General features: G+C 41.0%; 1 protein-coding gene across 5 annotated transcripts in view; it reads right to left on the bottom strand.

The window, feature by feature from the left end:
- Positions 1-25,878, bottom strand: part of Gpbp1 (GC-rich promoter binding protein 1) — a 78,739-nt gene extending 52,861 nt beyond the window's left edge. Inside the window, exons 1-2 of one of the 5 annotated variants that reach the window (XM_028884372.2) lie at positions 25,473-25,878; positions 23,216-24,174 (exon numbers count right to left, since the gene is read on the bottom strand). The gene's annotated coding sequence lies outside the window, so the exon portion shown is untranslated. The remainder of the gene's footprint in view (positions 1-23,215; positions 24,175-25,472) is intronic. The other 4 variants (XM_028884364.2, XM_028884381.2, XM_037209440.1 and 1 more) reach the window with 4 other exon arrangements.
- Between the last annotated feature and the right edge of the window lie 1,855 nt (positions 25,879-27,733).

The raw sequence follows: 27,733 nt of genomic DNA, 5'->3' as shown, positions 1-27,733 counted from the left end.
CCACTATGTGAATAAACTCCCCTGTATAAAAGTCATTATTTTAATAACTAGCAAAAAAAAAAAATGGGCCCAGTTTACTAATAAGCAAATGCTACAATTACAACAAATAAGTGGATTTTATTATACTGTTTATGTTTTGTTTTATTGAGATACAGTCTTACTTTGTAGCACAGGCAGGCCTCTCATTTCTGATTCTCTTGCCTCAGCTTTCCTAATGTTGAGATTATAAACATTCACGATCATATCAGACCAAAACATAGTTTTTAACAAGCAAAATAAATGAAATGTACAGACACTGTATAAACTACTCAAAAGCCAAGATTTACAAAAAAAAGGAAAGAGGGAATAAGGGAGGGAGGGATGGCACAGCAGGCCTGCTGACCTCAGTTCTATTAAGACTCATATGGTGGAAGGACAGGGTCCACTCCAAGATAACCTCTAAACACACACACACACACACACACACACACACACACACAATAATTTTTATGCTAAAATTTTAAAACAACCATATAAAGAACATTATTCAAGGGTATGAACTCATTAATAAAGAACCCTCACCTGACATGAATAATCAAGGCCTAAGTATGCTGCTAAGCAAAAACGGAGTGCATATCATGTCTGATAATGTCAAGTGTCCAGAACACATAAGGAACTCTTAAAATTCAGTAAAAGCTGGAACAGTGGACTATGCCTTTAATCCCATCAGCAAAAGCTGGAACAGTGGACTATGCCTTTAATCCCAGAACCTGAGAGGCAGAGGCAGAAGTGCATGTGGACCAAGGAGTCTGAGGCTAACCTCTACATAGGGAATTCCAGGACAGCAGAGTCTACTACATAAGGAGACCTTGCCTCAAAAAAGGAAGAAATGAAGGTTAGGAGGGAGGAAGGGAAAAAAATAACAATGAAAAAAAAATAAATATAATAAGCAAATGCAACTAGGTATTTCTAGATATTTCCTCTAAGACCTATAAATACTCAATACACATATAAAAATACCCTCAACATCACTAGAAAAATGGTTATTAGAGAAATGTAAGCCAAAACTACCAGAAGATACTAGCTCACACCCACTAGGATATCTATATAATCTCTAACAGCAAAAAATAACAAGTGGTATTGAAGATAGTAAGAAACTGGAACCCTTGTATGTCACTGTTACGAAGATAAAATTGTACAACTACTATAGACTACAATTTGGCAATCCTTCAAAAAGTTAAAACACATAATTACCCTATTGTCCACAATATCTTTATTCACTATGCTCAAAGAATTAAAAATCATACTTAAAATTGTGTATACCAATGTTTGCATCACCACTTATCAAAATCATCAAAAGGTAGAATCTTACCAAATGTCTATAAACAGACAAAAGGACAAGTAAAATGTGGCATACAACATTTTTTTGTTTAACTTTTTTGTTGTTTTGTTTTGTTTTTTGAGACAGGGTTTCTCTGTGTAGCTTTGCTCCTTTCCTGGAACTCACTTGGTAGCCCAGGCTGGCCTCAAACTCACAGAGATCCGCCTGGCTCTGCCTCCTGAGTGCTGGGATTAAAGGCGTGCGCCACCCTATATATATATATATATAGCATGGAGGTCCCTAGGACGACTGTGGCTTATAATAAATTTCGGTTTTACTCAACTATTGAAAAAAAATAGCCAAATGAATGGAAACACATGAACTATGAACCAAAGGCTGAGGGGCCCCCAACTGGATCAGGCCCTCTGAATAGGTGAGACAGTTGATTGGCTTGATCAATTTGGGAGGCAACTAGGCAGTGGTACCGGGTCCTGTGCTCATTGCATGAGTTGGCTGCTTGAAACCTGGAGCTTATGCAGGGACACTTGGCTCAGTCTGGGAGGAAGGGACTGGACCTGCCTGGACTGAGTCTATCTACCAGGTTGATCGCAGTCCTCAGGGGAGGATTTGCCCTGGAGGAGGTGGGAATGGGGGGTGGGCTGGAGGTAAGGGAACCCGTGGCTGATATGTAGAACTGAATGGTATTGTAAAATAAAATAAAATAAATTAAAAAAAAAAAAGGTGTGCGCCACCACCACCTGGCTCCTTTAACTTTTTTTAATGTTTTATGTTTCTTATTTTATGTTTGTGTTTTCTCCTGCTTGTGTGTCTTTGTGAAGGTGTCAGACCCCCTGGTACTGGAGTTACAGACGGTTGTGAGCCATGTAGGTGCTGGGAATTGAACCCAGGTCCTCTGGAAGAGCAGCCAGTGCTCTTAATGACTGAGTCATCTCTCCAGTCCCCAAAACTTTCTTTTAGGAAGATAAACACATTGTATAATTATATCATGATATGCAACTAAATGTTAATAAAACTGTACACCTTAAATGTTAAGTATGACTTTTAACCCAATGAAAATAAGTGAGAGGAACACTGTATTATAAACATTCAATTATAAATCTAGACACACACACATATATTATATATACACATTTTGTGTGAGAATATATTACCTATGCAATCTTTAAGTTACTCCCCCATCCCAAAATTTATTTATTACAGCTCTGCAGTAAAACAGCCTCACAAATAGCACCTTAATAAACAGATCAAAGTGAACATTACTAGTAATGAACAATTTGACAATGTGTGCCACAGGGCAGAAAGCAATAAACAAAACCAAGCTTCATTCCTTTTTCTACCTCAAAGATGCCTAGCTTCTATGGAAACACAAGAAAAGCCAACTTAGGCAGGTGAGATGGCTCAATGGTCCACAGCACTTGCTAATAACCTAAGTTCAAATTCTAGAACCCACACGGTACAAGGAAAGAGTCAACTCTCAAACTCTGGTCTGGATATCAACATGGCATGCAAGGTGCATCCCCACCACACCCACCAAAAGGCAATCAATCAAATCAATCAATGTTGGGAGGGGGTGTTTTCTGTTTTAAGAGAAAGACAAAATAACTAGCTCAAAAAAAAAAAAAAAACCTTCAAGAATATGTTGCAAGGCTGGAAAGAGGTCAATGGGTAAAGGTGCTTTCTGCCTAATGTGATCAAATGAGTCCAATTACCAGGCCCACATTGATTAAGGCATAGAACAGAGACCTGCAATTGTGCTCTGACCTCCTCACAGTCACCATGTTACACTGTGCAAACAAAATCAATGAGTAAAACCCAGTTTAAAAATTCAAAAGAGGAATCAGGTTAATAAAAGCCAAGAAAGATTTTTTTTTTAATAAACTGGTCAAGCTGTTAAACATGTTAATTTTTTGACATATGTGCATGTGTACTCAGGTACATCCATGTAGAGACCAGAATTCCTTCTCACACTCAAATGTATTTACTAAGCAAGGGTTTGCACCTGAACGCTAGTCTCCAAAGCCACACTGCTCCTGGAACAGTTAACCTCCACAGCACTCAGTCTTTTGAGGATGAAATGTGTATGTTGGCTTCTCACTGGTACCTCCTCATTGCTTCATCTTTGTGTCTGATTGCTCCAGGTCAGCCACTTTGTCTTCAAGCTCAGATAGTTTATTTACTCATTTCTATTCTATTCCACAGACTTGTTTATTGACTTACAATGGTTTTCATTTACAGCATTTCAGATTGCTTTTTTCCTCCAATATTTCTATCTCTTTAAAAACAAATCCTCCTTTCCTATCTTGCACTGCTCCCCTTTCTTATTCTGTTGTTTTCCTGTTTTCCCAATCAGGATCTTACTTTCTTCTTTTACCTCTTTAAACATACTTTAAAAAAAAAAAACATTCTTTTTAATTATCTGCCTGGAATTTTATCTAACTCACTCTTGCTAGATGCCATTACTATATGATTAGTAATTTAGTAAGAAAGATATATTGCCTTGGTTTTTGTGTTTATGTTACTGTCTTGAGATTTATGCATCTGGGGTTGTTTCACTGCTTGGGATTTGTGAGCTATATTCTTTCAGTCAACACATTTGCATTCTTCAAATGGTACTTGGGTGCAGTAGAGTTGAAGTACATAGTTCAGAAAATAATTCCCCTGTCCCAGGTTGCCTTGTAGGTCTCTACAGTATCCCAGAGTGCTATAGTAACTGTGAGAACAACCACAGCTACTGAATATTACCACTATGCAAATGTCATACTTGCCAGTTAACAACAGTGGCCCCTTTGACCTCAAGAGCTGTTAGAGTCAACCGAGGATAATATGTTGTATACTGGGATTTTAGTTGCTAAGATTGGGGTTGGAAAGGAAGTAGAAATGATAAAGATAGGGATAAGCATTAGACTGATTGGGGGGAGGGGGGGGACAAGTTCCCTGGATACTATTTAAAGTGTTAAAGCCATTGATGGGCCGGGCAGTAGTGGCGCACACCTTTAGTTCCAGCACCTGGGAGGCAGAGGCAGGAGGATCTGTGAGTTCAAAGTCAGCCTGATCTACAGAGCAAGTTCTTGGACAAACTCCAAAGCTACAGAGAAATCCTGTCTTGAAAAACCGAAAGAAAGGTAAAGCTATTGATGGTTGTAATTAAGAGGTTAAAAGAGAGCAAGCAGGGCAGTGGTGGTTCAGGGCTTTAATCCCAGCACTCATGAGGCAGTGGCAGGAGGATCTGAGTTCGAGACCAGCCTGGTCTACAAAGTGAGTTCCAGGACAGCCAGAGCTACATAGAAAAACTCCATCTTGGGGAAAAAAAAAAAAAAAAAGACAGACAGACAGACAGACCTATTCTCCTCTTACCAGAATCTTTCTGTGCTTTACTTACAAGAAAAAAAAAACCATAAAATTATAAAATTGTTATTTGTTAAGGGTTTCATAAATGGTCTCCCCTCTAAAAAACATCATATTCTGGAAACAGGATGTTTTTAATACTCAAGTTTTTAAGACTCCTAATGGGCAATATACAAAATATGCACACAATAGAAACACACACCTAAAAAAAAACTTTACAGGGTTGAAAACATAGCTTAAGCTAGGAATACAGCTCCAGCTGAGCTAACATTTAACCTTAGTAGTACTATGCATCCATACCATATGAAATCTTGATTTCAACTAGCAATTCGCAACACACGTGAACTTGAAGGGACAGGGATGGGGGGGGGTTGAGGGAGGAAAGATAAGAGGGAAATGATATAATCATTATAATCTCAAAAAATAAAAAAATTTAAGTACACCAATTTATACTTACTGGGTTTCCTCACAACACTGAAGCAGGCTAAATCTTCAACAAATTAGTGTACAGGGACTTTTTGTGTTTTAAGGGTCGGTAAAGGTAAATTTTAAACTAGAATTGTACTGCAAACAGTGTGGACTAATTGGAACAAAATTGAATTCAAATCAACTCATTTACTGAATGGCCAACATAAACAATTTGGGCTAAGCAGTGGAAGATACAAGGCACAAGAGAGCAGTCAGCCCTGATTTTCACAACAAGCTAATAAATAATTGTAAAACTAGGTTGTAGCCACAGATCTTTTCAAGAAACTTAAGTATAATTTTTCCCAGAAGTATTTACTATTAGAAAAGTGCCACCAGGGTACAGTGGCCACATGTTCTGTAATTTCAGCACTCAGGATGCTAGGGATAAGAGTACTGCTACAAGCCAGGCAGCGGTGGCGCACGACTTTAATCCCAGCTCTCTGGAAGCAGAGCCAATCAGATCTCTGAGTTCGAGGCCACCATGGTCTACAGAGCAGAGATCCAGGACAGGCACCAAAACTACATAGAGAAAGCCTGTCTTGAAACCGCACCCGCCCCAAAAAGAGTAGAACTGCTACAAGTTCATGGCCACCCCAGGATACTGAGCAAGACTGCCTGAGAACACCAAAAAGCAGTCAGGAATGGTGTCACCTGTCTGTAGGAAGTGGAAGCTAAGGATTACAAATTCAAGGTCATTCACTGCTATAGAGAATTATAGGCCAATCTTAGCTATGTAAGATCCTGTATCAAAAAACAAAATGTCAACATTGCAAAAGTTCAGATAAAGGGGAGGATAAAAAGGGCAGAATTAGAATTATAAAAAGTAACTGGGTGGTGGTAGACACACCCTTAGTCGCAGAGGCAGGTGGATCTGAGTTCAAGGCCATCCTAGTCTACAAATCAAGTTCCAAGGCAGTCAGGGCTACACAGAGAAACCCTGTCTTCAACCCCCCCCCCCAAAAAAGGTAGTCTATCCCTGAACCAATCAATAAATGACAGAACCTGGAAAATAGGACCCACCTCAGGTCTTTATACACTGCTTAAGGCCAAGAGAGTGATGTACAAGTATAATGTCAGCACTGACCCAGGAGGCTGGGGCAGGAGGATCACAAGCTAAATTAGCTTGGGCTACATTGCAGAAGCCTGTCTCCAAGACACATACATACACTCTCTCTCACTCTCCCCCTCTCCCGACCCCTGAGAGAGAGAGAGAGAGAGAGAGAGAACACCACTCTCTCAAACTTTCCCAAATTTACTAAAAATATGCAAACAATCTGTTGCCTATTCTTCAAGTAACTTATCCTTGAGTACTCTTTTAGTCCATAGATGTATAAAATTTCTGAATTACACTACCATATAGTCATAGTTTTGATGTTGTTTTAAAAAATCTTAAGTGTTGCTGGGCAGTGGTGGCGCAGGCCTTTAATTCCAGCACTTAGAAGGCAGAGCCAGGTGGATCTCTGTGAGTTCAAGGCCAGCCTGGTCTACAGAGTGAGATCCAGGACAGGCACCAAAACTACACAGAGAAATCTTGTCTCAAAAAAACCAAAAAAAAAAAAAAAAAAAAAAAAAAAATCTTAGTGTTTATCCACTAAGTAATAATGAAGTAACTGTGAAGCCTCTTAAAAGGTGCTTAGTTAATCCTTAATTTGTGTTTCTTACACATAACACTACTAGGCTATGTAAATCCTACAGGTGGCATAGTTCAACGTAACAACATGAACAAAATTAAATGTCTTTATGGCGATGGTATGGCCAAAAACTTGAAATTACCATATGATGTAGAATTTCACTTTTTAGAACAGGGTTTAAACACTAATAATAATTATCAAGTAGCTGTAGTATCAATAATTATCAAGTAGCTGCTAATAAACTATCTTTAAATAAGAGTAGCCACTGTTAAACATTTTCAAACTTTCAGAGTCAAAGACACAAAACTACAATACTTTTAAATACTTTTAATTAAGCAGAAAATAAAACCACCTTCAAAGTCTAATACAGAAAGATAATGGAATTTATCACTACTTCTCCCTGCCTTAAAGGCACATACGATGGGAAGGGAGAAAACAGGTTTGGCAGAGCATGTTGTGGAAATTAGAGGACTTCGGTTCTCTTCTTCATACCCTACAGGGCTCTAGGGGTCAAACTCAAGCTGCCAAGCTTGAACCATTATGCACTGAACCATCTCACCCTAAGTAAGTGTTTTAAAAGTAATTTTCCTAGCTATTTACAACAAAATAACAGGAGAGACCAGCCCCCAGCTCCCATCCTGTCCCCGACTTCCCTTCTGGACCAGAGAGTACACTGATAAGACCAAGAAGGAACCACAAGGAGATGGGCAGACGTCAAGGCAGAAGTACATACAACAAAATGAAGAGCAATACAGCATCACCAGAACCTAGCCCGCCTCCAACATCTAGACCTGAACATCAAAAATTGGAAGAAGCAGAAGTAAGTAGCCTTATGAGTAACATCATGAAGAAGGTAGAGGCTTGTGTAGAGGAAAAGACAAGAAAATTGGAAGAACGCTGTAAACAACTAGAGGAAAGGGCAAACAAATTAGAAGAAAACAATAAAGCCCTGCAAGAAAACAATAAAGTCCTGGAAGAAAACAATAAAGTCCTGCAAGAAAACAATAAAGTACTGGAAGAAAACAATAAAGCACTGAAAGAAAATCATGAAAAAGCAATGAAACAAACAAAGGAAACAGTCCAAGAACTGAAAAGGGAAATTGAAAAAATAAAGAAGACACAAACAGAGGGAATGCTGGAAATAGAAAACCTGAGTAAAAGATCAGGAACTTCAGATGCAAGTATAACCAACAGAATGCAAGAGATGGAAGAGAGGATCTCTGGCATTGAAGATACAGTAGAAGAAATAGTTTCATCAGTCGAAGGAAACACTAGAGCCAACAAAGTCATGAACCAAAATGTCCAAGAAATTTGGGACACCATGAAAAGACCAAACCTACGAATTATAGGGATAGAAGAAGGTGAAGAATACCAACTCAAAGGCACAGAAAATATATTCAACAAAATTATAGAAGAAAACTTTCCCAACTTAAAGAAGGAAATGCCTATGAAAATACAAGAAGCCTATAGAACACCAAACAGACTAGACCCCCAAAAAAGTCCCTCGACACATAATAATTAAACAACTAAATGTACAGAATAAAGAAAGAATATTAAGAGCAGCCAAGGAAAAAGGCCAAGTGACCTATAAAGGTAAACCCATCAGAATAACACCCGACTTCTCAATGGAGACTCTGAAAGCCAGAAGGACCTGGACAGATGTAATGCAGACACTAAGAGACCATGGATGTCAGCCCAGACTAATATACCCAGCAAAACTTTCAATCATCATAGACGGAAGGAACAAGACATTTGAAGAGAAAGCCAGATTTAAACAATACCTATCCACAAACCCAGCCCTACAGAAAGCACTAGAAGGAAAATTCCAACTGAGGGAAGTCAGATACACACTAGAAAACACAGGCAATAGATAAAGCCACAACAGTAAACCCCAAAGAAGAGAAGTACACACACACACTACAACAAAATAACAGGCCTCACAATTTTATATTAACTTTCTAGAATCACAAAATCTTCACTTAGAGCTAGTTATATAAAACCATAATACAGGTCTAAATCTATACTGGGAAAAATTAGTAAGACAGTCAAATTTTGTTCCCCCTCAACTTAGGCCCCTTAGGCTTCAAATAGACTATTGCCTTCTTAGCAAATCAAGTATTTGGAAGGTTCTACCTTAATATGACTAAGATCAAAACATTTACAGTCACTTTTATCACCCCCCCCTATGGGGGAGGAGGTGACATCTAGTTTACACAGGAAGTATTTGAAGCATCTTCTTATTCAAGTAGTTTTCAACCTAATTCAGGTTCCAAAGTCATTTCAGCACTCACCTCCTAATACTGTCAGATCATCATCTTAGCATTTTTCCAGAGCTCTGTTTAGTAAGTAAACCCTGGAAGGGATCTGTTAACACTCTTACACAGAACCAAAGATCACTTTAAGAAACTTCAAAATAAAAACCCCACAAACGGACAGTAGTATCAGGACATAATATCATGAATATAATAAATCAATACAATTAATGTAATTAATGAATATCATAGTTATTGAATGAATACTGAGAATGTAATCAATGAATACCACAAATGTAATTAATATCATGAGTGTAATTAATGAATATTGTGAGTGTAATTTAAAAAAAAAGAAACTTCAAAATAGCAAATGATTAAAACTACAGTCATTGCCAGGCATGGTAGCACAGACCTTTAATCCCAGCACTCGGGAGGCAGAGCAAGGAGGATCTCAGATTCCGAGGCCAGCCTGGTCTACAGAGTGAGTTCCAGAGCAGCTATAGCTAGAGAAACCATGTCTTGGGGGCAGGGGAAGACCCATGACCCTGCTGTAACAAATCTGCATTACCTTCTTCCATTCCCTCCTCTCAGATAATACAATACATAAAAGGTATTATTCGGTGTAAACAGTTATAGCTGGGCCAGACAGACGGCAAAACATGAAGGAAAAAAAAAAAAAAAAAAAAAAAAAACACTTGCTTGGAGACCCAAGTTCATTTTCCAGAAGCCACAAAAATGTGGAAGAGAACACACTTGTTCTCTGACCTCTATACGAACATATCATGCACACATAAAAAGTAAATGTCAGCCTCCCTGAGTCTCAAAAATTCTGAGCTAGAAATTGTGTTTACCATTCTATTTCAAAGACTTAGAAATAAGTGGATTCTGGCATTTTAAATTAGAGACAAATGCCAAAATACCTGTGTTTGATCCCTGTGGTTCAATTCAAAATTACAGAAAAAAAATCTTAAAAGCGTCACAGTAGCTAAGTCTTTATCTAGTAAACAGATTTAGAAGTTCATGAAACAAATGATGTAAATCTAAACAAATAAAACAGCTTCTAAATGATCTGACAACAATTTGACTATAACCCTGTAAAAACAAATTTCACTAGTCTCCAAGCAGTTAAACATCAATTTAGAATAATACTAACTACATATACCAAACTTATACCTCAAAAAAGTAAATTATAATGTGAAAAATTCTGACTTTCGATAAATAAATGAGAAAAGGTCCTTGCCCTCCCAGTTTACATCAAGATAGGCATAAGAAATTAAGTGAGGTGATTTCAGCTCTGATGAACTCGGTAGGATATTATGGAGTAAAAGAACTGACAGAATATACAGAGTTGTTCACTACAAATAATTAGACCGAGTACTCAGAGAAAGTCTATCATAGCAGGTGACCGCTGAGGTAAACCTGAATTAGCCAGGTGCAGTACTGCACAGAAACAGTCTCAACTTATTCAAAGACTAAAGCAGGAGGGCCCCTGAGCCCAAAGTCCAATCAGTCTCCCTGCAAGGAAAGGAAATGGAGAAAGAAAGGGAGCAGAGGGAAGTGGCTGGATGGGCTAATGAAAAAACTCAACAACATACCTTTAGACAACAAAGAAACTGGTGTTTTCAAGAGGGGGGAGGAGGTGGACAGAGGCCAATGGGCACTAAGACCACAAAGTTGCAGAGAAAATAGAGAAACAATATAAAGACTTGTAAGTACAATAGTATGTTTAGATCCAAAGAAAAGACACCGTAGGCTTTTAAGCAGAAAATTTACCTTTACTTTGTTTTTAATTATGTGTGCCATCACCATGTTCAGCGCAGGTGCCCAGAAGATAGAGGGAACCATGGTAGCTGCAACCAAACAAGTCCTCTACAAAAGAGTCCACACTTCTCACCCTTAAACCATCTCTACAGTCCCAAGTATTAGCACTTTGAAGGATGATTATGTTCTGTGAATAAGCTATAAGGTATAAATGGTAAAGAAAGGCGGCTAATGAGTCATTCAAATGAAAATAAGATGTGTCTTGGACAAATGTAGAAGCAATGGGATAGAAAAGGACATAAGAGATTTGAGGTGGAACAAACAGATTTGCTAATAGAGTCCAGGGGAATGGATGCCAAAGATGATTCCCAGATGTTTCAGTCTGATAAGGAAGATTTACTGAGATAAAAATGAACAGGAAAAAAGAGGGAAGAGTAACAGGTAGGGCAGACCACTTGCCTTGCATGCGTAAGATTCTAAATTCAACCATTCCCCCCAAAAGGCTAAGGCTGTAGCTCAATGGCAGTATGCTTGCCTAGCATGTTTGAGACACCCAAGCCCCAGGTCCAATCTCCAGTACTACCAGGGGTGGGGGGAACCAATGACTTGAGGTTGCCCAGTAATATAAGAGTACAGTTTAACACATGGAGAATTCAAGAAAGATGGTTACATGATATGAAGATATGGACTGGACATTTAAGATTACCTAGCTAGGGCCAGGCATGATGATCCATACCTATAATCCCAAAACTCAAAACGACTGCCACAAGTTCAAGGTCATTCTGATCGACACATCATGTTTACAGGTCAACCAGATGCTGTCACCCCCCCCAAAAAAAACTTATATCTATAAATATATCACTTAAAGCTATGATGCCATACCATAGATTACTCAAGTAATCATACCTAAGTATGATCCAAAAGTATTATGCATTGTCTTAATTTTAGATGTTTCCATGTATATATAAATATGTAAAACACCAAACACATTACCCTTACTGCTCATTTCAGTCCCTTCATTTTATATTTACTTATATTCTCCAATTCACTCTCTCCCTCTTGGCTGATTCCATGGTCCTCAATTTGCCATTCTGGGTTGTCTTAGTTTTTGTTTTTGGTTTTTTTAGAGGAGTTATTGATGATAGGGTTTCATTATGTAATCCTGGTTGGCCTAAACTTGCTGGTAGGGCAGACTGACCTTCAACTCTGCCTCCAAAGGGCTGAGATTTCAAGCCTGAGCCACCATACCCCACATCCCAAATTCTTAGTGGACCTCAACCCCAAGTGGTATCATCTAACTTAATATGGCAGTGGTGAAAACATCTGGCATCAGTAAAGGAAATTAAAAGGATTCTCAATGCTTGGTAACCAAAAATTTAATAAATCTGATGTTCTGACAGTATTGACCCATACTACATCAAGCACATTCACAACAGCTCTGGTTCTAAGAGCAACATTCACTTCACTGCCTGTGCTGTTACATCACACATGCTGCACAAATGAGCACTGAATGAATGATGCCTCAAACCCCTCTGATTCAAAACTATACTATGATATCAAATGTAGTGCTTTTACTATACAAAGTTGATGCTTTTAAAACTAATGGTTTAATCACAGAATACAAAAGACTCAGTAGTTTCCTCTCACCATTCATTCCTCAGCATATACCATATCAACTTATCTTCAGATTGTATTGTCAGAATGTTTGATTTTTTTTTTTTTTTAAGAACTGTTTAGGGCAACAGCTCAGTAAGGTAAAGATGTCAAACCAGACTTCATTTCCTGGGACACATGGTAGAGACAGAAGGTAGAGAGAGTAATTCAGGTAAATTGTCCTCTGATCTCCACATGTATGCTGTGGTACTCACATCCAACCACGTAATAGATAGATAAATGAACTGGTGGATGACTGGGTAAGTAGGTAAATTTTAAAAAAATAGGAAACAAAAAGTTTGAGTTGACTACAATTCACTACACAGCTGAATTCTCCTCCTGCCTCCTCCAAAGTGCCAGGATTACAATATTGCACCACCATGCCTGGCTGCTGACAAAATTATCTGTTAAACGAACTTTGGCTTAAGATTATAACACACTTTTCCAACAACGAAATGACCTTAAACATATTTCTGCCATTTTGCACCGTGTACTTAGAACAGACGTTCTTGACATTATTATCAATAACACATGAAAAATGTTGCAGATGTTCTACACCCTACAGTTTCAAATATCCATCAAAGACAATTTTTGTAAAAATAAACAAATAAGCACAGCTGAACATGGTGTGGCATGTCTGTAATCTCAGCATCTTTGAGGTGGAGGTAGAATCAGGATGCTCAAATGACTACATGCCAATTAAGAGGCCAGCTTTGGTGACATGACACCTCTCTCAAAAAATTGTTTATTGATGGGATGAAAAAAATAGACTTTTCTAGATTCAGACATGGCATTCTAGAAAGCAAAAGTATTATATATATGTAAAAACTTAGTGCTTTACAATTAACTTATAGCAAAACAAGTTAACTTTCTTGGGCAGTGATTCAACCCTTTAACAAAACAAGTTCCTCATGTTGTAGTGAACCCCAACCACAAAATTAGTTTCGTTGCTACTTCATAACTGTAATTTTGCTGTTATGAACCATAATATAAATATTTTTGGAAATAGGTTTGTCAAAGGGGTTGCGGCCCACAGCTTAAGAACTACCATTCTTGGTTGATAAAAACATCCTATACATTCTTGGTCTGATAAAGCTTTGTATACACTTGAGAGTATGTCAATAAAACTAACTTCCAAGTGGGTCCATGAAGAAATGTAAGCAAATAAACAAGGTCTCATGTCATCTACACTGTCCTCAAACTCACTACTTAACCTTAGCGAGAAGAATATCCCTAAACTTCTCATCCTCCTGCCTTAGCCTCAAGTGTTGAGATTGCAGGGAAATACCATGCCTGGCATAAAAGATCAATTTTGTAATGGAATCAAGACATTCCTTTTATTTGTATTTAAAGTTTTGTTTGTATGAAACTATGCAAGTGTACACTCAGTACACGTGTTGTGCTGGTGTATGAGCTTATTGGATGACCAGGTTCTTATGTGTGTGCTGAGAACAAGAACTCAAGTCCTCTCCATTGTACAGCAAATACCCTTAACCAGTGAGCCATCTCTCCAGCCCCAATTTTTAAAATATTTTTCTAGTGTAAAAATGTAAAACAGAGACTTGAGAGACAGCTCAGCAGTTATGAGCACTGGATGCTCTTCTAGAGGTCCTGAGTTCAATTCCCAGTAACTACGTGGTGGCTCACCACCATCAATAGTGGGATCTGATGCCCTCTTCTGGTATAAAGGCACACATGCAGATAGAGCACTCATTAAGAAAATAAAAACATCTTTAAAAAAAAAAAAGGTAAGATTATGTTTTATGGTAATATTTTGCTCTTAAATTAATTTTATGTTTTATCCAGGCAGTGGTGGCACACACTTTTAATCCCAGCACTCAGAGACAGAGGTAGGTGGATCTCTAGGACTTCAAGGTCAGCCTGGTCCACAGAGCAAGTTCCAGGACAGCCAAGGCTACACAGAGAAATCCTGTCTTGAAAAACAAAATATAATTTTTTTTTTCCTCTACAAGAACCATTAACCCAAGCCTGATGTTTGTTTTTATCTTCAATTAGTGGTACAGGGAAAGTGATAACCACTTTTTTAATCATTCCTTTTATTTTAAAAAAAAAAAAAAACTACAACATAGGACAGTGCAGACTAATTACAATTCACAACTACACTGGCAGAAAAATTAGGGGGGAAAAAGCAAACTAATCAGTGGATTATTCAGTCTCATATGTTCTTCCTTAAATGTATAAATTATATCTTACAAAGGAAATTAGTTTCCTCCAATAGTCTCACTGGGTAGTCAAACCACATTTAAGGCTAGGCCCCATGCCCAGCAGTAGATGACCAACACAAAAGGAACTCAATGATATTTTTGGAGATTTTTATATCATATTGCTTTGTTTGGGCATTTTTTTTACCTTACTAGTCTTTTGCTTATATATAAAACAGTTTCAAATTCTGTATTTTTACAGGTTTTGTGTTTCAGGGGCATGTCCTTTCATGTGCATGTATTTCTCATGCTTTTTCTGTTTTTTGTTTTAATTTCACTCTTCTAAAGAAAGAAAGAAGGCATAGTTGGAAGGTGGGAAGATGGAAAAAATCTGGGAAATGAGGGAAGGGAAACCATGATCAGAATATATTGTATAAGTAAAATATTTTCAATATAAAAAATGTATAAAGTTACTCTGGCAGGATGTACTTCAGTGGCAGAATACTTGCTTAGCATGCATAAGGCCCTGTGTTCAATATACGGTATATGTAAGAAACTATTTTTAAAAAATTAGATGCTGGCCGGGTGGTGGTGGCGCATGCCTTTAATCCCAGCACTCGGGAAGCAGAGCCAGGCGGATCTCTGTGAGTTCAAGGCCAGCCTGGGCTACCAAGTGAGTTCCAGGAAAGGCACAAAGCTACACAGAAACCCTGTCTCGAAAATTTAAAAAAAAAAAAAAAAAATTAGATGCTGGTATGGTGGCCCAGATCACATATCTATAACTACCAGTACTACATAGCTGAAATATGAAGATGTCAAGTTCCAAGTCAACCTGAGCTACACTGAGATACTATCAAACAAAAGGGAGGGGGGGAATGGAGGATTAGAGATGGCTCAGCAGTTAAAAAAGCACCAATTATTCTTCCAGAGGACACATGTCAAATCCCAGGACTTCACAACTATCTGTATCTAACTCCAGTCAGTTCCAGGGGATCTAATACCCTTCTTCTGGCCTCCACCAACATCAGCATGCCCATGTTCACACATACAAGGACATGAAGGCAAAACACTCATCCACATAAAACAACAATAAAAGCTTTTAAAATATTTTCTAAAGAGAAAAAAAAAAAAGACCATACTAACCAAGGACATTGTTTAAAAGACAACCTTCGATCTAAGCACTGGGAAGACAGAACCAAGAAGTAAGAGGATCATCCCAGACTAGCCTGTTCTACATAGTAAGTTCCAGCCAGCCAGAAGTATATGTCAACACATGTATGTGTGCACAAAGGAATGAATAGTGTTTAATATTCTAGATTAATCATACGTATGACATTACATACTTAAATGTGTTACTTTATTACAAATTCCCTTCATTTACCTTTATTACAAGTATATATATTATTTTGATCTAATATGAAAGAGGGTATTTTGCCTCAAAAAAAGACAGTTAATTCTATCAACTAAGATTGAACTAGATATCAACTAACTAGAAAAGAGCCTAAGAGATTAATAAAGCACTATGTGTGTCTAGTGTACAGTTCTAAAGAGGGTTTGGTTGTTTTTTTGTTTTGTTTTGTTTTTTTGTTTTTTTTGGTTTTTTGGTTTTTCAAGAAAGAGCTTCTCTGTGTAGTTTTGGTTCCTGTCCTGGAGCTCACTCTGTAGCCCAGGCTGGCCTCAAACTCACAGAGATCCACCTAGCTCTGCCTCACCAGTGCTGGGAATAAAGGCGTGTGCCACCATCGCCTGGCCTTCCAAAGAGATTTGAAGGGAAGGCTCTATTACTCTGAAGGCTAAAATAAATCTTCCCTATTTTACATGGTTTCTATGAGGTTTTTAATCACAACAAAAGTCTAACAGATGACTTTTAAAAGAGCTAAAGTATAGGTCAGTGGTTTACGCTTCCCTAAGTGCTCTTCCTTTTTGTCTTGCCCTAGGCTCTATCTCCAACTCCAAAAATACATCAAGTATACCCAGTGTAACACTTGCTTTTATACCTTAGAACTTAGGAAGCTGACGAATACAAGTTCTGGGCTATAGAGTGGAACCCTGTCTCAGAGGGAAAGAAGGAAAAAGGGAAGGGAAGAGGGGTGGGGGAGAGGGAAGGAGGAGAAGTGATGGAGGAAAAAGGAGAGGGGAAGAGAGAAATGGAGAGGAAGAGACAGAGAAGATCAGAGAAGAGAAGGGTGGGGGTCTCCAAACAGGTTTCCACCATTCATGTTCTAGTAAACTAAGGGATAAGAGCCACTACTAGGACACTGTTTCTACTGGAACAGAAATTACACTTGGCAGAAATCAGTCCCCAGCACCACTTTAAAAGAGAAAGGAGAAAAAAAAGAAAACAAAAACCAATTCAAATTCCAAATTCTAGTTTTGTCACCTAACCCCTTAGGTAAATTATTTAATCTTAGACTGAATTTCTTTGTATGACTGATTTGAGATACCTCATTTTAGTAAATGTTCACAAGGACCCTAAGAATTAGTTATGGTTGGACAGGAGAGATGACTCAGAGGTTAAGAGCACTTACTGCCCTTACAGAGGACTTGGGTTTGATTCCTATGTTCCTGAGTGAAGATTATCAACCTGCAAACTCTTACCATATTCACCTAGGAAAAAAAAATTTAGTTGCTGCCCAAAATAAAATATCTTCTAAAAGAGAATAGTAATTTGCTTTTCTCGTTAGCACCTAAAAACCTAACTGTAAGCCTTGATACAGAAATACATGGGTTCAGAAGAAATACTAGTTGTATAACCATGGCAGAGTGTCTGAAATCCCTGTGCCTGCATTTCCTCCACTGTAAAATGAGAGTATGCAGGCCTCCCACACAGCTGTCTAGAACTAAACTTTCCAAGGTTTGCAATAGCCCAGGACATGCTATGGACACCAATAGGCAGTACTTATTAGTTCTTATGATTCATTCATTGCTGAAAATGATGGTACAACACCCTGTAATCTCAGCATTCACCCATCTGAGGCAAGAAATCAGAGGTCAAGGCCAGCCTGAGTTACAGTAAACAGTCAGCCTGAAATATGTGCTAAGATCCTGTTTCAAATGATTCGCTCATTATGATCAAGGTTACTATCTACAATATATGACTGTCTACAACAACAAAGTTTTAATGGGCAAATAACCAGGTGTGGTAAAATATACCAGAAATCTCAGCACTAGGGAGGCTGAGGCAGGAGGATTAGAAATTCCAAGCAGGGCTGGGCGGTGGTGGTGCACGCCTTTAATCCCAGCACTCGGGAAGCAGAGCCAGGCGGATCTCTGTGAGTTCGAGGCCAGCCTGGGCTACCAAGTGAGTTCTAGGAAAGGCGCAAAGCTACACAGAGAAACCCTGTCTCGAAAAACCAAAAAAAAAAAAAAAGAAAAAGAAATTCCAAGCAGACTAGGCTACAAAGCAAGAACAGGAGGGGATGGAAGAATAACAGTGCTACCTTCGTTAAGTATTTAAATATCTAGACTTATAGAAGGAGAGAAGCTAATTTCTGACAGCCATCCTCTGACTTCCACATGAACACATACATGTGTAAACAACACATGTACACACAGTCTTTAAGGTTTTCATTTTAAGTGACACAGACAAGGCCAAGTATGATGGTACAGACCCATCATTCCTTTAACTGAGGAGGCGGAAGCAAGAGGATGACCACATGTTTAAGACCATTCTGACTGCACAGCAAGCCAAGGTTAAACATTGAGACAGTGAGATGCTGTGTCAAAAACAAAAATATGCACAAAAAAAATCAAGATATATGGTCATAACACAAGATCATCTGACCTGGATTCAAATCTCTTATTTATCTCACTTTCAAACTAAACTGTCCCATCCTTCAGTCTTTCTCTTTAATGAGTATTTTGGTTTTTTCCTTTTGCTGTGCATCAGGTTCACCAGCAGCTTTACAAACAAAAACTTATGTATAAATTTCAGGCCAAAACCAGAGAAAGTAAGTAAAGCACAGGAAATATTTAGATCCACATTTGTAAGACTCTTCGGTTAAAACCACATTTTAACTTGTAACCAAGCAAGTTATCATCCAAACAGTTATTAACAAATAGCAAAACTAAACGGCACCTTCTCTTCTCTTCACCAACCTCTGTTAGTACAATCAGGGTTAACCTAAGGGGGGAGGGGTTAAACTGAATGAATGAAAAGTGGTATCCACAAGAAGACAGTGTGAGCAAAGCAGAGCAATTCAGAGTATAGACTGCGCTGGGGTTTGTTTGTCCAGTCTGAATGAGTTTAAAGCATACTGATAGAGCACAGGCTTGGCTGAGACTACTACTACTGAGAACTAAAACTTGTTTAGCATGAAAGAGGCCCATCCCCAATCCATATTAAATAGTTCTCTGAAGATATACAAATGGCTCAGTTAGTATAAAAAATATTCTATTGTCATTAGAGAAAGCCTATCAAAACTATTGTTTACAAATAGGACAACTAAGGACTACAGACAGCTGGTGATTAAGACAGACCCCTTGCTGCTGCAAAGGACAGGTTCCCAGCATCCGCATCAGGCACCTCACAACTGCCTCTAACTCCAGCTCCATGAGATCTGGTACCTCTGGCCTCTAACATGCACTTACACACACACACATTAAAAAAAAAAAAAAGAAATGTAATGGGTGGGGGCTATTGAGATTATTTGATTAAGAGCACTGGATTCTCTTCTAGAAGACCTGTGCACTCAGTTCCCAGCACCCACATGGCAGTTCACAAGTGTCTATAACTCTAGTTCCAGGGGATCCAATACCCTCTTCTCATCAGGCACAAACCCAGTGTACATACAAACATACATGCAAAACTCATACATATAGAAAATAAAATAAAATCTTTCCTTCTAATTCATTTACTATACTAACTGAAAGATCAGTGAAAATCATAAGCCATATGCTTATTGTGGGGGGCAGAGGGGGAGATCACTTGGATTCTAATACTAAGTGAGCAACTCTGTTCCAGCCTCAACTTTCCTAAATATTAATTTCCTTACTTACTCCTCTACAATTATACTACTTTCTCATAGTATTAAGAATGGATTTCAGCCAGGCGGTGGTGGCACACGCCTTTAATCCCAGCACTTGGGAGGCAGAGGCAGGCTGATCTCTGTGAGTTCAAGGCCACCCTGGTCTACAGAGGGAGTTCCAGGACATCCAGAGCTGTCTCAAAAAAAAAAAAAAAAAAAAAAAAAGAATGGATTTCATTCCCAGCACTAGGGAGGCAGAGGCAGGTGGATTCCTATGAGCTCTGTGAGGCCAACCTGGCCTGTACAGAGTGAGTTCCAGGACAGCTAAGGCTACACAGAGAAACCCTGTCTTGAAAGAAAAAAGGATTATCATTATCATGCAAAAGTATACAGCAAAACACATGACACCATAATCTAACTGTAACTATTAAAACACCTCATTTACCTCATTTAGAACATAAGTAAGCCAGCACTCAGGAAGCAGAGCCAGGCAGATCTCTGTGAGTTAGAGGCCAGCCTGGTCTACAGATCGAGATCCAGGACAGGAACCAAAACTACACAGAGAAACCCTATCTCCCTTTAAAAAAAAAAAAAAAGTATGCAGCAAAACATATGACACCATAATCTAACTGTAATCATTAAAACACCTCATTTAGAACATGAGTAAGAGAAACTGGAAGAATAGGGTAGGGGAAAATCAGTCCTACCATTACTAACTAGTGATACTATGCAGTTCAATTTCCAGAAAGTAAACATTGGAAAACTGTCAAAATAATCAGATAGAGTGGAGCTGTAGAAAGTTTGCTTTAGTTTGCACAAAGCCATAGGTTCAAACAAGTGGGAGTAGAGGGGCATGTCCACAATTTCTACCCTGGAAGAGGCAGGGGCAAGTGATCAGAAGTCTAAGGTCATTTTTGGCTTTGAAGCCACCCTGGACTACATGAGAAGCTGTCTTAGAACCAAAATTCAGAGATTGAGAGCACTGGCTGCTCTTCCAGAGGACCTCAATCTGGTTTGCAGCACCCATTTTAGAGCAGCTCACAACTGCCTGTAATATGACTCCAATTCCAGGGGTATCTGACACCCTCTTCTGGCCATGACAGGCACTGACACACATTTTACAGAAATATTTTTGAAGTACATACATCTGGGTTTTTTGTTGGTTTTGTTTTAGGATTTTTGTTTTCATTTTTCAAGACTAGGTTTCTCTGTGTAGTCCTTGCTGTCCTGCAACTCAGCTCTGTAGACAAGGGTGGCCTTGAACTCAAAAGAGATCGCCTGTCTCTGCTGAGATTAAAGGGGTGCACCACCAAGCCCAGCCAAAGCACATCAGTTGTTGACCAATTGCTGTAGACAAAGTTCACAATAGACTACCAACAAGTCAAGTATACAAAGCTGGTTTCTTAAGTAATTTACCCTGATATCATTGCTTGAAAATACTGGAAATTTCAAAATCACAAGGAAACAAATGTGGTTATTTGCTATGAATTAAGGTCAGGTGATTTCTGTGGAGTGGTTTTTGTTTGTTTTGTCCCCACCCAGTGTCTAGTACTTTTTTGACTAGTCTGAAACCCATGATGTACACCAGACCCACCTCTGACTCCTGAATGCTGGGATAAAAAAGGCTTACAACACCAGGACAGACCAAGTTCAATTTCTTATTCACATTAAAGATACATAAAGATACATACAAGAAATCTCAAAAGCCAATTAAAATAGGAATACATAGAATACAAGCTCTTGAATCCCAAGTGATAGATGAACGTTCTCATCAATTTATTAAAAAAACTTGAGAAAAGGCCTGGTGTGGAAGCACACAGATGAATTTCAGCACTGAGATTTAAGTCAGGAGAACCAATGTGTTTTGTTTTTGTTTTTTTTAAAGAACTACTGAAGATCTTCTAACACAGAAAACACATATAATCCACTCTGTTAGAACATAGGGAATTGAATTGTAATCCCAACCTCAGCAGAAAAATAAATGTTAAGCATGAATATCTAAATACCAACATTCATTTAGACTACTGGTTGTTGTTTTTCTTTTCTTTTTTTTTTTTTTTTTTTTTTTTGGCACAGGGTTTCTTTGCATAGCTTTGGCTGTTCTAGAACTAGTTCTGTAGATCATCAGGCTAGCCACGTTCCTCTGTCTCCTGAACCCTGGGATTTAGTGCATGCACCTCCACCGGATGGCTAGACTATTGCTTCTTTTGCTTTAAAGGAACTAACAGAACTCAACAGGTTAGCAAGGAGAAAAAACTGCTTAGAAATAAATGAACAATTTACTAGTTAGTAAATATTTGGAAGAGTATTGAAAAATTACAATCTTCTAGAACAGGTATTAGATGAGATAAATCAAATATAGTCATTTTAACCTATCTACTAATTGTGTGAAAATACACCCAAGTGAATTTTTTTTCCGTCCCAGAGCTGAGGACTGAACCCAGGGCCTTGTGCTTGCTAGACAAGAGCTCTACCACTGAGCTAAATCCCCAACCCCGGAATTTTTTTTTAAAAAACACTCCGGAATGCCCCAACTCCTTTAATCTCAGTGTACACCTTTAATCCCAGCACTTGTGAGGCAGAGGCAGGTGGATCTCTGTGAGTTCGAGGCCAGCCTGGTCTACACAGCGAGTTCCAGGACACGCTCCAAGCTACACAGAGAAACCCTGTCTCGAGAACACCAAAAATAAAAAAATAAATAAAAATCATTCAGTTATCACTAAAAAGTTTTACATTTGTTAAAAGACTTTCAAGTAGACCAATTAATATCCACAACTTTAAAAAAACTATCTCTGAACTTAAGCCAGCACCCTCCTGGGGGAGGGGAGTATGTAATCAGTATGCTAGTTAAAAGGTTTTGAAGTCCATTTGCTCAGTTCCTCTGCTTCTTTCCCAGCAAAGTTTAGGAAATTTAAAGAGTATGAAACACGCCGGGCGGTGGTGGCGCACGCCTTTAATCCCAGCACTCGGGAGGTAGAGGCAGGTGGATCTCTGTGAGTTCAAGGCCAGTCTGGGCTACCAAGTGAGCTCCAGGAAAGGCTACACAGAGAAACCCTGTCTCGAAAAACGAAAAAAAAAAAAAAAAAAAAAGTATGAAACACAAAAGTGCTTCAATAAATAGTTTCAAAAACTTAATGTCTATAATGAGTTAAAATATTAGGAATATTTGTACTATTTCATAAGATACCGGATTTAAAACCAAACATGCAGCATTCTTTTGTTTTACAACTGCCTTACTCTAAGCTAGATCACTAAACTTTGTGTAGTAACGCTGTCTAAACTCATTTAGAAAGTACACCAGCAATCAAGACACAAGACATTTAAAATGTAAAACCAATCAGATATGTAAAATGTGTAGGATTTTTTTCTAGGTTTCTACTATTCTGTTATTCATAGTCTAAAGTGAATACTGACAGATGTTTTTAACCTTAAAAACACAAAAACTTTAAACTTAAGACTGTAATAAGTTTGAAACACTTGTAAGCCTTAAAATTTTCTCCACTTCAATTTACTACATGGCTAATGACTATTTTCAGACTATCCAGAAACTGAATCAAAAGCAAAATTTTTTCAAGAAACTGAAAGGTTTCCAAGAATAACACTGGATCAATTTGACTCATATTACAGATTACAAATGAATATCTAATTTGCTCACCATAGAGTACTTACAAATTCCAAGAGGACTGCACAGGAAGGTGCTGGTTTTTTCTCTATAAGCTTTATGTTTTCCAGTTTGTTTTTTTATTTTGTATCCTCTGAAATATCCAAGTTCTTTGAAGATACTTAACCTACGACTATTTGACATAGAGTTATTTGAAGTCAGCTACCCATATTTGTTTTGAAGTTTTCATATGGCTCTATCCAGAATTAGCCAAGTTCCTTGGATTCAAGAGCAAGGTCTTCTTTATTATTCCATGTATTTGTCACTGTTGTACTTATCCACTCCAGATGAAATATCCAATTTATGTGCAGAAAGCAGAAACAAAAAGAAAACTTCACATCTGAAGCTTACTTCTACACATCAGCATACAGAGACAAATGGCTATCTCAATCCTACCATGCTGGTGTGACACCGGAACATCTTACTCTCCCAAGTAAAGAAAAGGGAAAAGGGAAAAAACTCTGTATTCTTTCAATGTCTTCATTTAGAAAAGCTGTCCCATTGTAATAGGAAAAGAGCCAAAGTCAAAAATTACTAAAACTTTCAATAAAGGTAAAAAGAACTGCCACGAAACTTCAGCAATATTTAAACAGTAATTTGAAACTACTCAGTACACAAATCAAACATATCTTACAGTTTTGGCTGAAGAACACCAACAGGAGAGGGGGAAGAGACGAAAATAACACCAGACGAAATACTTTAACCACTTATATAATCCGTTTGAACCAAAATACTGAAGAAATGACTGGGTCTTTTAGCAGCTCGTTGAATTGGCTTACTACTATCAATTCACTTCAGAGATGATTCTTGTCAATTTTAATAAACTTCTGGGGCAAAATTACCCCAAAAAAAAAAAAAAAACAGAACTGTAATTCCAAAATGGCCACTTGAAATATCCGAGGCCTTTTTTAAAAACCTAGAAGATGATCTTCATATCTGCATAATTCAATCACCTGTAAAAGTTATAAAAAAAAAAAAAACTTAAATCACAGTTTTGATTTTTCAAATGAAAATCAACCCCCCAATCAACCTCTGGTCCGTCTGTACAGTCCTAAAAAGAGCTGGGGAAAGAGCCTAACCCTCGGTAAAAGTCTACTGAATGAAAAGGACTTCCAAGTCTAGGGGCAGAAAACAGTGAATGATGGAATCACCGAGCAAAGTTCCGATCGGAACTGGGAACTATGCGTACGAACAACACTGGAGGTTGTTGTGTGCAAAACTTGACAAGTTTCCGAACAAATACTAAAACCACGGTGCTGGCACACCACCTTACAACTGACCTCCCCTAATTCCATGCCGTGTGCCAGAGGAAAACAAATGGACAGGCGGTGCTGCCACGGAGCGTTGGTAAGCCTAACTCCGAGAATGGAAGGCAAAAACAGAATGACGCTCCTTCCAAAACGCAACGTCTGGGAGAACGGAGCAGCTGGGTTGTCCCCCACCGAGGCTGGCTGGGAAGGGGAGAGGGGAGCGTGGCAAGGAGAGGTCTCTAAGACCCGCCTGAGGGGCGACTTCCCGGCCTCAGACAGCAGCAGCAACAGCAGCGGGATAAAGGTGTAAATCCCCCGTTCCCTTGAATTAAGCAAACAGGTTTCGGTCCAAACTCAAGGGGTGGGAGATACGGGGACCCCACTCGCCCACCGCGTTAAGGGACGGTGCTCTCTCCGGAAAAATAACAATAATAATAACAGGTCCCGGCCGGCCGGCTCGGAGCCCACACGACTTGGGAGCGCAAGGAGCGCTCGGCGGGCAACAACTGCCACGGAGCCGGGCGCGGCGGGGAAGGGCGCAGCGGAAGGCCACACGAGCTCGGCCGCGGCTTCCCCGCCCCGACCCCCGGGTGGGGGTAACCGGCTCGCTGGCTGCACCGGGAAGGCGCGTGCCGGGGCCCCAGGTAGCCCGACGCCGCCGCTGCCGCCGCTCCCGGCCTCCGCCGAGCAAACCCCCCCCCCCGCGGCCGCCGAGGCCCGCCGCCCACCTCTCCGCGCTGCCGCTGCCACCGCCGCTCCGCCGGGCTGAGTCAACGCCGAGGGCGGGCGCCCCGAGCCCCCACGCCGTCCGTCCGTCCGTCCGTCCGTCCGTCCCGCCCGCCCGCAGCCTCACGCCTCGCGCCACCAACGCCGCTCGCCGACCCCTCCAGCCCCAACGCCGCCGCCGACACGGGCGCTCTCTCTCCCCCCCTCCTCCTCCTCCCGTCCCGTCCTCCCCGGGTCCCCGGGACTCCGGGGCGGGGCCCAGGGGGCCGTGTTACCTTCTGCCCCAGCAGCGGTGCCCCTGGCCTGGGGGTGCCGCGGCGCTCGATCCCGGGAGGAGGTTTTCGGTACTTTGAATAATCCCCTTTTGCCGCTTTTCCCTCCCCCACCGCCAGCCTCGCTCCCAAAATGGCGCCGGCCCGATCCGCAATGTTCGGGGGCCCAAGTCTCGCGAGATCGTGGATGGGAAGGAAGGCAGGCAGGCAGGAAGGCAGGAAGGTGGCTCGAGGCGGGGAAGAGGACCCGAGAGGAGGTTGAGAAGTACGCGCGGGAGGGAAGGCGGGGCGGAAGAGGGGGGGGGGTAAGAAAAAAAAAAAGAAGAGGAGGCAGAAAAGGGTGTGGAAGGAGCCGTGCAAACTGGACTCCCTGGGCGGGGCAGCAGCAGCAGGAGGAGGAGGAGGAGGAGCAGGGCCTCCACTACGGAACCTTCTGGCCCAAGCAACCGCTCACGCCCCCGCTCCGGGAAGCTCCGCCCCCTACGTCGGGCGCCTGGGGGAGGGGAGGGGGCGTGGTCTGTCCCGGGGGCGGGGCTTTGAGGAAGACCCGGAGGCGGGGCCACGCGCCGGGGAGGGAGGGGCCGGGGGGCAGGGGGAGGGGAGAGACCGCGGAGGCTCGGCGCGGTGACGTCAGGAGCAGCTGGAGCCGGGGATTACCCCCTGCTGCTGACGTGGGGACGGTGAACAATCCCGAACGTTCGGGGTGGAAGTGGGGGGGGGGCGGGATTCCCGGCCGTTCCCCGAGGGGCGCCCCTCGCCGGCCCCCGCCACCCCTCGAGCTCGTGCTCGGGACGCTGGGGTGGGGAGGGCACGATCGGGGGAGGGCACGAGCGAGGGCGGGCCCGGCGGGCGGGCGGCGCTCGTGCGTCCGCCGGCCGGCGGAGCCCAGAACGGCCGCGGCGGGCGCTCCTCGCTCGCCCGGCTTGCGGCGGCTCGCAGGCCGCTCGCACTCGGCGCCGCGTGGGCGGAGCCGGCCCTGCTAGTGCCGGAGTGATTGGGCGCCGCGGTCGCGTGCCACCGGCGGGGCGCGCCGGGCGTTTGACACGCGGAAACCGGGTCAGGGATCCGGGGGCTTGGCCGGAGCCCGGCTTTCCCAGGAGCGCCCAAGGGCTGTTAGATAGCGTCGCACTGGCGACTCGTGTTTCTAACCACCCTTCAGTAGGTAGATCCTTCCCACAGAGTTGTCCTGGGAATCCGCATAGCGCAAACCATAGTTGTTTAAAAAAAAAACAATCATAAATGTTACGGTATTCAGCTTCCCTTAAACGTGGTAACTGAAGGTTCCCTTTGAAAGAGGTGAAATTGGCATTCCGGGAGAAGAAGCGTGTGCTTAGAAGAAACGAGAGGGAAACGTCATAACGAGGGAAAATAAATAGTTGTTGTTTCTACCTTCGCCCAAGCCCCGGGAGCGTCATATCACAGAAACTAAGTCTTTATATGCATTATGGGGTTTGTAGTTTAGTGCAATGCTCCTAAAACTTCCCCGAAAGTCCGCTGCAATGTAAACTCACCCTGATTTGCAACTCAGCCTTTATACATCGTGGAGATTGCCACCTTGGGCAATGAATAAATGTCACCTGCGTAAAAGGGCAAGGATTTAAAACTTACGGGATGCTATCTGTTTTAATCCTGTACCAGTGTCTAAGGTGTTTTCCCCCTTTTTCACATAAGGGAACTGGTTTCATATTAAGAAAAAGTATTCCAAGTTACTCTCTGGACCTTGGCTGCTCGAGCCTGACTACCAGGTTTAAGCTTCAGTTTATTTTAGGTGGGTTTGTATAACCGGCAGGCAGAGGTTGCAATGGGCGTGGAGGGGGGGGATTCTCGTTGCTCTGTCTCACTCAAAGGAGTTATGTACCTAAGGATAACCTCGAACGCCCGATCCTCCTGTGTCAGCTTCCCAAACGCTGGGGTCACAGCCATGCCACACCACACCCAGCTCTGCTAATCCAAACTCTTTCCATCATGCCAGACTTGCATCCGTAAAAGTGATGTATATATTGAAAGAGAACTTGGGTTGCTTTTGATTTTTGAGCTAGGATCTCAGCTATGTAACCCAGACTAGCCTGGAATTCTCCTTATCCCTTCGAAGCCACAACACCTGGTTTTATGTTCCTAGTCCTGAGGATTGATGTCAAACTGGACAGAATAGGAAGAAGTGGCAATTATGGGGACATGAGAAGAAAAAGGAGCGCCTCTCACTGGCTCAGAGTCAAGAATTCAGTGCAAGTGAACAACTCTTGCCTTGAAGATTCCTTTGTATA

The sequence above is a fragment of the Peromyscus leucopus genome, chromosome 11, assembly GCF_004664715.2.
Source record: "Peromyscus leucopus breed LL Stock chromosome 11, UCI_PerLeu_2.1, whole genome shotgun sequence".
In the NCBI taxonomy this organism is placed as follows: Eukaryota; Metazoa; Chordata; class Mammalia; order Rodentia; family Cricetidae; genus Peromyscus; species Peromyscus leucopus.
The sequence above is the reverse complement of the archived record's forward strand: the minus strand, read 5'-3'. Positions and strand labels throughout refer to the sequence as shown.